The 9,005-nt window shown below is 45.5% G+C and overlaps 1 protein-coding gene across 4 annotated transcripts in view; it reads right to left on the bottom strand.

The window, feature by feature from the left end:
* Usp16 (ubiquitin specific peptidase 16) overlaps window positions 1-3,079 on the bottom strand; it is a 30,497-nt gene extending 27,418 nt beyond the window's left edge. For all 4 annotated transcript variants that reach the window (XM_031364324.1, XM_031364326.1, XM_031364325.1 and 1 more), the window contains exon 1: window positions 2,950-3,079. The gene's annotated coding sequence lies outside the window, so the exon portion shown is untranslated. The remainder of the gene's footprint in view (window positions 1-2,949) is intronic.
* Window positions 3,080-9,005: the final 5,926 nt, after the last annotated feature.

The following is a 9,005-nucleotide window of genomic DNA, read 5'->3' as shown; positions in this document are numbered from 1 at the left end:
AAGAATACCACTGGGATACACCATCACACTTTTCCTAAGAGAACTTTATAACTCAAGAATACCACTGGAATACACCATCACACTTCTCCTAAGAACTCGTAAGTACACAGAATATACAGTATCATCTTGTTTTCAACCAGGAAGTACAAAGTTAAAATGTTTTCTACAAATGTAAAAGTCAAGGCTCTCAATCTCCTTACGTCTACCTTGAAATGCTTCAGTGCCTAACACTAACAGGTATTCAACTCTTCGCCACATAAATTAAATATTCTACAATCAGCTAGCAAAGTTTAAAGGAAGGTTTGCAAGAAAATTTAAAAACAGACAATCAAAAGTACACAATTCTCTTTACTAGTCTGCCTTCTAGATATGAACTAAGAATTGTCTACTTGTTTATGTCACCCACAAACCCCCATTTGGTAGTCTATGGCTAATCTAACCACACATTAAATCTTTGCCTGTTTGGTTGAATTCTGAAAATTTAAAAACAGCAAGAGAATTAAAAGTACTTACAAGTCTATCTTTAAACATTAATTTTGAGAGTCTGTATTTTACATGTTTCAGAGTAACTTGTTAAGGCTAAAAACTTGATAATGACCATAAAAAGCTATTTCTCCTTGAGATGCTTACTAAAAGTTTGTGCAAATGGGAAATAGTATCTGGAGGAGACACATCACTTAATTCTTGTCTTTACAGGTGCTCTACCATTAAGCTACATTCCAGTCCCAATTCAAGTTCATTCTAATCTTAATTTTTGTCATCATTCTGGCATAAAGTCTTGCAACAAGTCCTTCAGATCTTGATGGGATGGTGTTAAGGATATTCAAGACATGTATGTAAAAAACAAGAGCCAAGTGAAGCAATTATCTTTTTTTTTTTTTTTTTTTTGGTTTTTCGAAACAGGGTTTCTCTGTGTAGCCCTGGCTGTCCTGGAACTCACTCTGTAGACCAGGCTGGCCTCGAAATCAGAAATCTACCTGCCTCTGCCTCCCAAGTGCTGGGATTAAAGGTGTGCGCCACCACTGCCTGGCCAAAATTATCTTTTACAAAGCAAATTTTCATTCAGCTTTTTGTCCTCTTCAGTTTGGGATATTAAATCTGGGCCGTGTATACCAGACAAAATGCTAGGGCACTACTATACTAAACCAGTAACTCTTCCTTTACCAAGGATCATCTAAAATGTTGTAAAAAAAAAAAAAAAAAAAAAATTGATGAGAGCTAAAGATGTTGCTCAATAGGTAGAGTGCTTGCCTGCCGTGCACAAAGCCCTGGCTCAATCATCTTTTAAATGATGATATTCACTAAAGAAAGATATTTAGAAACAAAAATCACTCTGTAGTTCAGGCTGCCCTCTCGAGATCCAACTGCCTCTGCCTCCCACAGTGCTGGGATTAAAGGCATGCACCAACACCACCACCACCAGGTTTCAATGAAGCTTAAAAAAGAAAGAAAGAAAGAAAGAAAGAAAGAAAGAAAGAAAGAAAGAAAGAAAGAAAGAAAGAAAGAAAGAGAGAGAGAGAGAAAGAAAGGAAAAGAAAAAAGAAAGGGAAAGAAAAAAGAAAGAAAAGAAAAAGAAAAAGAAAAAGAAAACCTACATTAGCAGAGTTTGAAGCCAGCCTGGTCTATGAAGGGAGTTCCAGGACAGCTACACAAAGAGACCTTGTCTCGAAGAACAAAGCAAACACACACACACACACACACACACACACACACACACACACACACACACAGAGAGAGAGACAGAGACAGAGACAGAGAGAGACAGACAGAGACAGACAGAGAGAGACAGAGAGACAGAGAAAAGAAAAAGAAAATATGTACCATCCTTTACTGTTTCTCTACCACAGTAAATTGCTTTTCAAATCTATAATCTGAACACACTAAGTTTTTTTTCTCTCTGTAATCTGAAGCTTTTGAAGAAAGAACTGGTTCTGAGCAGAATTTCTATGTTGCTTATAGCATACCGCGAGTACATAGTAGGTCCTCAAAAAAACTCCCTCCGTTAATGGCACACACCTTTAGTCCCAGCACTCCTATGGCAAAAGTAGGCAGTTACAAAGTTCCAGGCCAGCCAGAATGAAGCTGTCAGACCGACAGATGAGACAGACAGACAGACAGACAGATGTGAGAGAGAGAGAGAGAGAGAGAGAGAGAGAGAGAGAGAGAGAGAGAGAGAGAGAGAGAATGAGAATATGAAGGCACAACTGGCACAACTTCAGGCAAAAAGGAAAAAGACGGGCATTAAATCATAAGCCTGCAGTTGTGAAGACAGAGCTAGAAAATCTGGTTTAAGGACTGCAGTTTCCCTTGAGACAGCAAAGGAAAACTTGAAAGACAACACTTAATTAGGGCAACCAGTGGACCTGAGAAGTCAGTCGATGCTGCTGAAGGAGCTACAGTAAAATTCTGACAGCTGTGAAGGTCACTGCAGAGTCTTGGGAAAGGGTTCTATAAAAACAGTAATACTGTCAGGCATCGTTCAGGTGAGTTTTCTGATAAGAATTGCCATCTAGGCCCAATTACTCGCTCGCGGCTCCATCCGCTGAAATCAAAACTCCTGTTGTCAGCCTCATATTACTCCGATCGCTTTCCTTTTCTGCCCTCCCGGTCTTCCTCTGCCTTCGCGATTGCATGTGGGAAAACTCCTGTCAGCGGGTCTCTCTACAACGTGGCTTTCGAGTTTGTCACCCATGGGTAACAGCGCCAGCCTCGCTTCACCCCAGCACACGGCGTCACCGGGCGCTCTCCGGAGCTCGCACGCCGGCCGCCCAGCCACCCTTCCCGGCGCCCGCCGGCCCTACCAACTGCTCGGCGCCCACGGGGCAGGCTGGGGTCCACAGGCCCGGGCCGCCGGCACCCAAAGGCACCGGCCACCCCTGGAGCCGACAGCACTCGCAGTGGCTGAGGCCGAGGCGCGGCAGGCAGGGCTGCCGAGCGGTCGGTACTCACCCGGGGCGACGGCGCCCATAACTGCCTCCCGCGACAGGCCCGGAGCCGGCCGTCAGCTCCGCTTTCTCCAGGTGACGAAGAGAAAGCGACGCGGTGGAACCAGTCACCCTCCAGGAGAGGCAACTTCCGGAACGCGGCATTGTGGGAAATGGCTCGTCCTCCCGAGGGATCCGAGCGTGTGAGTCCCGCCACGTGTTAACTCCGGTGTTAACTGTGGAGGTATTTAAATCCTTCTAGAGAGTGCATGACAGGTGCTGGTCTATGGCTTGGAGGGTCCTCCATAGTTACCTCTCAAATACGTTATTTCTGCAGGATAGCCAAGAGAGCAACTTCTAAATGTCTCTCACTTTCCCTAATCCTGTCCCAATCGCTTATAAAAGTGAGTGATCTTTCTTCCAACCTCAGCCTTCACCTTGCTGACTTTGTCAAAACTGACGGGAATTAAAGGGGAATGTTACAGTGTGTGAACTCCTGAATATTTGCAGCTCGTTGATGAAAATCATTAACTACACACTTTGTGCTAAGTCTTTTGCAACACCAATTAAGCAGACCTCAAGCAGAGACAGTAATCACACAATATTACAAATGGATGTTACCAGCAAAATAGACAGAAGTAAGCAACACAGTAAAAGAACAGCTTTGTGTATGTGAGGGGATGCAATAAAGAAACCACTTGAAACTGCCGCTCAGGGGGAAGGCTTTTACTGTGAATAAGAGACTTACTCAAAGGCATCTGGAAGAGCCCAGAGCAGAGAGAGGAAGGCCAGGGCTAGGGAAGCAAGAGAGTGGGAGAGAATAGTGGACATAGCATGATATATTAAAATAGTAGTGAAAGACTCCGGAGCTTGGGAGACCCTCACTCAAGTCTCGGGATGACACGAATAACTCACGAGAGACCGATCTTGTTGCAAGCACACTAGGTTTATTTGAGATAGGCCGGTACCTGGGTCAAACTAGTAGCCTTGCAGGCCAGAGGAGTAGGTTTATTTGAGATAGGCCGGTACCTGGGTCAAACTAGTAGCCTTGCAGGCCAGAGAAGTTCGACCCAGACCACAAGGAGTAAGGGGTATTTAAGGGGAAAAAACACAAACTAGAGGGGGTGAGGGGGTTACCAAGGAAACATAACAAACAGTGGAAAATTCCAGAGGGACCCAACCCAGGCTTTAGTCAGGGTCAGGGTCATGAGGAAAACATCCTGCATACTCATAATTCTCAAGAATGTGGCTTTATCATTGTCATTATCATTTACTTTGTGATTGACTGCTCCCTAGAAACACCTAGATGTCTGCCTTTGTGGAGGGACTGGTTTCTGGAACTAGCAGGCCTACATTCTTGGCTCCTTACAGAGATTTTCCATGACCTTTTAGGTAAAGGTTATACATTATACATTCCTACTGATACATTTCTATTAAACGCTCTTATTTTAAAATTCTAAAATTCTCCAGCCCTTCAGTAGCATAATAAGTGAGAAAATTGGCCAGTGCAATTTTTTTTATTAATCATTCCATTCGTTTACATCTCAAATGATATCCCACTTCCCAGTTACCCCCTCCACCAACCCCCAGTCCCACATGCCCCCTCCCCCATCCCCTTTGCCTGTATGAAGGTGCTCTTCTACCCACCCACACTCTCCTGACCCACCTCTCCAGCATCCTCCTACACTGGGGCATCAAAACTCTCAGGGACCAAGGGCTTCCCCTCCCATTGCTGTCAGGCAAGGCCATCCTCTGCTACATATGTATCTGGAGCCATGGATCCCTCCAGGTACACTCCTTGCTTGGTGATCTAGTCACTGGGAGAACTGGTGGTCAGGCCAGCCTATGTTGTTCTTCCAATGGGGTTGTAATCCCCCTCAGCTCCTCCAGTCCTTCTGTCAGTTCCACCATCAGGGTCCCTGAGCTTAGTCTGATGGTTGGCTCCAGGCATCCACATCTGCATTGGTCACTTGCTGGCCAGATCTCCCAAGGAACTGCCACATTAGGTTCCTGTCCTCAAGCACCTCTTGACTGTCGGGCACCTCCGGGCCACCACAGGACAGGTGTCAGGCCCTGTCAGGCAGTAGAACCCCCGCTTTGAGGGGATGGGGGCGGGTAGGGAACTCATTGGCCAGGTGAACTCAGGAGACTGCCTGTGACCTCCACTCCACTGGGTGGGCGTCTGGCCGTGGGAAGCCACTACCCCAGTCTGAGGGGGTGATGAGGGAGCAGTCCCACGGGTTCTCAGTCTTGAACATCCCACAGCTGAGAACAAAATACCCTCCCCAGGCAGCTCAGTTAGCCCCAGGGCTGAAGGGAGAAAGGGTCGGGGAGGGGAAGGGGATGCCCAGTGGTTCCCTCAAGGGGCGTGGGGCTAGAGTCCTTGGTCCAGTCTTATGGCTGGAAATGCTGGGAGCCTTTCCTGTTGAAGATTAGACACGGCTCTTTAGGGGAAGTCCTAATGCATTGCTCTAGCACGGTGAGTCTAGTGGAAAAGATGCAGTCCATGGTCTTAAGGCATGTATTGTAGAAAACAGAGGAGGGGGGACAGGAAGGAGGAGGGGAGGGGAAGAAGGAGAGAGAGAAGGAGAGGGAGGGGGAGGGGGAGAGAGGAGAAGAAGGAGGAGGAGAAGGAGAAGGAGAAAAGTAAAGAAGGCTGACCATGGCCACATGGAGAGAGGAGAAAGGGAGGGGGAGAGAGAGAGCGAGAGGTGAGAGTAAGAGCAAGAGCTTAAGAGAGAGGAGGAAGCAAGCAGCCCTTTTTTATGGTGGGCTAGGCTACCTTGCTGTTCCCAGGTAACTGTAGGGTGGGGCATACCTGGCTGTGGTCAGGTGACTGTGGGGGTGGAATCCAGCCAGAATACTGGGAACTTGGAGCATTGTCTAGCCACAGGATAAAGGAGTGAGGGCTCATGGTGTCAGCAGCCTAATGTCTGGGAGTGTAGCTTACTATTCTGTCCCTTGTAGAATTTTCTACTAGGTCTCCAGAGTAAGTCTTGCTCAACCAGAACCGACTGCCTTTCATGGTCCAACACTTGACCACCACATTGACCACAGTATTGGGTTTGGTGTCTAAAGACATGATGGATCCCCAGGTGGGGCAGTCCCTGATTTGTCCTTCCTTCAGTCACTGTTCCATTTTTTGTCCCTGTTCTTCCTTTGGACAGGAATATTTCTGGATTAAAAACTTTGAGATGGGTGGGGGGCCCCATCCTTCTACCAGGGGCCATGCCTATCTACTGGAGGTGGTCTCATCTGGTTCTATCTCCACCTTCTCTGTGTATTTCAGCTAAACATCCCCATTGGGTACTGGGAGGCTCACATTTCCCTGGTGTCTGGGACCCTCCAGTGGCTGTCCCCAGTTCCTCATCCACCCAGCTGCATATTTTTATTTGATTTCCTGATCCTCTGTACCTCTCTCACATCTCTTCCAGTTCCTGATACTGCACTCCCTATTTTCTCCCGCTCCTCTATCGCTCCCTCTATCCCCCTGTCCCTCCACCTCCTGTTTCCCTCCTCAATGCAGGACTGAAGCATCCACATGCTGGTCTTCCTTCTACGCTCCATATGATCTGTGGATTGTATCATGGGCATTGTGAGCTTTTGAGCTAATATCCACTTATTAGTGAGTACATACCATTTGTGTTCCTTTTTTAAAGATTTATTTATTATATATAAGTACACTGTAGCTGTCTTCAGACACACCAGAAGAGGGCATTAGATCTCATTACAGATGGTTGTGAGCCACCAAGTGGCTGGGACTTGAACTCAGGACCTCTGGAAGAGCAGTCCGTGCTCTTAACTGCTGAGCCATCTCTCCAGCTCTGGAGTCTACTTTCTAGAGTTCTTTGTATATTTTGGATATTAGCCCTTGTTGTGCCCAGAATCCACAGGAAAACCCAAAAGAGCCCAAGAATTGCAAAGTCTGCTGTAACTTACAAAAGAGCCTTTTATTATTATTATAAGAGTCCAGACTCAGATCACACACTTTACACTAAGAGCAAGTGCTCCCATGTGACCCCCAAGCCCAGAAAAATCATGAGTTTATATACAAAATTGGGAATTCTTAGGATGCTTCAGAGTAAGGGGAGTGAAATGCTATAACCATTTGTTAGGACAGAACTGAAGCTGGTGGGGGATTAATGGGTGTCTGTTTTGGTATTATCAGGAGCTAATTTTGTGGCTGGCCAAAACTGTCTGTAACCTCTGCTTACCTTTCTCTATGATTTAAATGGAGGAAACACTAATCCTCTCTGGGTTTGTTATTCCTCTGAGATCTCAAGAACAGGTATCTGAAGAATTCAGCTGCTTATCAGACAGAGACTGGGAGGATGTCTCTCTCGTGAGCACTTGGCTCCATGAGATGTTTTCATTAAGGGTGGCTTTTGGGTAGTGCCTTTCTAAAACTAGCCTAAGTTCTCTTGGGGAGAGACCGAGGCGGGAAGGAGCCCTGTGCTAGCTGCAGCGTGGAGACAGCCTGGGCTTGGGCAGGAGGGAAAAATGGGAAAATTTCTGCAGGGACAAACTGTCTATATACAACACTGGAGTTTCTTAGGTAAGGTTTTTAACTGCCGAGTGCTAATATTAGTAATTTGGGGGTCACTATGTCCTCTATCAAATGTAAAGATCTTTCCCCAATCTGTTGGTTGTCGTTTTATCCTGTTGACAGTGCCCTTTGATTTACAGAACCTTTTCAATTTTATGAGGTCCCATTTGTCAATTGGTGTTCTGTTTAGGAAATTTTCCCTTGTGCCCATGTGCTCGAGGCTCTTCCTCACTTTCTTTCCTATTAGTTTCAGTGTATCTGGTTTTATGGTCCTCGATCCACTTGTACATGGAGATGAGAATGGATCAATTTGCATTCTTCAACATGCAAACTACCAGTTGAGCCAGCACCATTTGTTGAAAATGCTGTCTTTTTCCCCCCACTGGATGGTTTTAGCACCTTTGTCAAAGATCAAGTGACCATAGGTGTGTGGGTTCATTTCTGGAGTCTTCAATTCTGTTCCACTGATCTACTTGCCTGTTTTTGTACCAATGTAGTACAGTTTTTACCACTATTGCTCTATAGTATAGCTTGAGGTCAGGGATGATGATTCCCCCAGAAGTTCTTTTATCATTGAGAATAGTTTTCAGTATTCTAGGTTTTTTGTTATTCCAAAAGAATTTGAGAATTGCTCTTTCTAACTCTATGAAGAATTGGGTTGGAATTTTCATGGGGATTACATTGAATCTGTAGATCACTTTTGGTAAGATGGCCATTTTTACTATATTAATCCTGCCAATCCATGAGCACAGGAGACCTCTCCATCTTCTGAGGTCTTTAATTTCTATCTTCAGGGATTTGAAGTATAAGACCCCCAAGGTCGGGCTGGAAAGATGGCTTAGCAGTGAAGACCACCGACTGCTCTTCCAAAGGTCCTGAGTTCAAATCCCAGCAACCACATGGTAGCTCACAAACCATCTATAATAAGATCTGATGCCCTCTTCTGGTGTGTCTGAAGACATCTATAGTGTACTTACTTATAATAAATAAATAAATCTTTAAAAAAAAAAAAGACTACCAAGGTCTTAGCCTAGGTATGCGACCCCCCAGAACACAACTTGATGACAGATCAATGCAATGACAAGAGGTTTATTGATCCAATGCGCATGGGATTGCTCAGCCTCGCAGGGAGAGTCAACCATGAGCTCAAGAAGCACATACTTTTTATACCCTTCTTGTAAGGGGGTTATTCTGCTATATTATGGTTGATCAGCAAAGCAGCAGCATATTTTAAACTCATTGGTCAGCCATTAATATCTTGAGGGATTTTGGTGGTAAGGTCAGGACAGTTTGTGGTTTTTCTTGGAATTTAGTACAGGGTGGGGCAGGGGAGTTATTCTAAGAACAGTTACTTTTGTTTTGGCAGGTCTTAACTTAGCCAGGTCATTCTGACTGCCAAAACTTTGTTTCTACATTCCCCTCTTTTTCTTTGGCATGGTTTTAATCTTCAAATCATAACTCAGTCTCTGTGGGGAGCCGCAGCTGCTACCCTATATACATATATATTGAACACCTGGTCTCCGGCCAGAGCAGAG

The sequence above is a fragment of the Mastomys coucha genome, unplaced genomic scaffold (genome assembly GCF_008632895.1).
Source record: "Mastomys coucha isolate ucsf_1 unplaced genomic scaffold, UCSF_Mcou_1 pScaffold12, whole genome shotgun sequence".
Lineage (NCBI taxonomy): Eukaryota > Metazoa > Chordata > Mammalia > Rodentia > Muridae > Mastomys > Mastomys coucha.
Note: the sequence above shows the minus strand (reverse complement) of the source record. Positions and strands in the feature narration are given on the sequence as shown.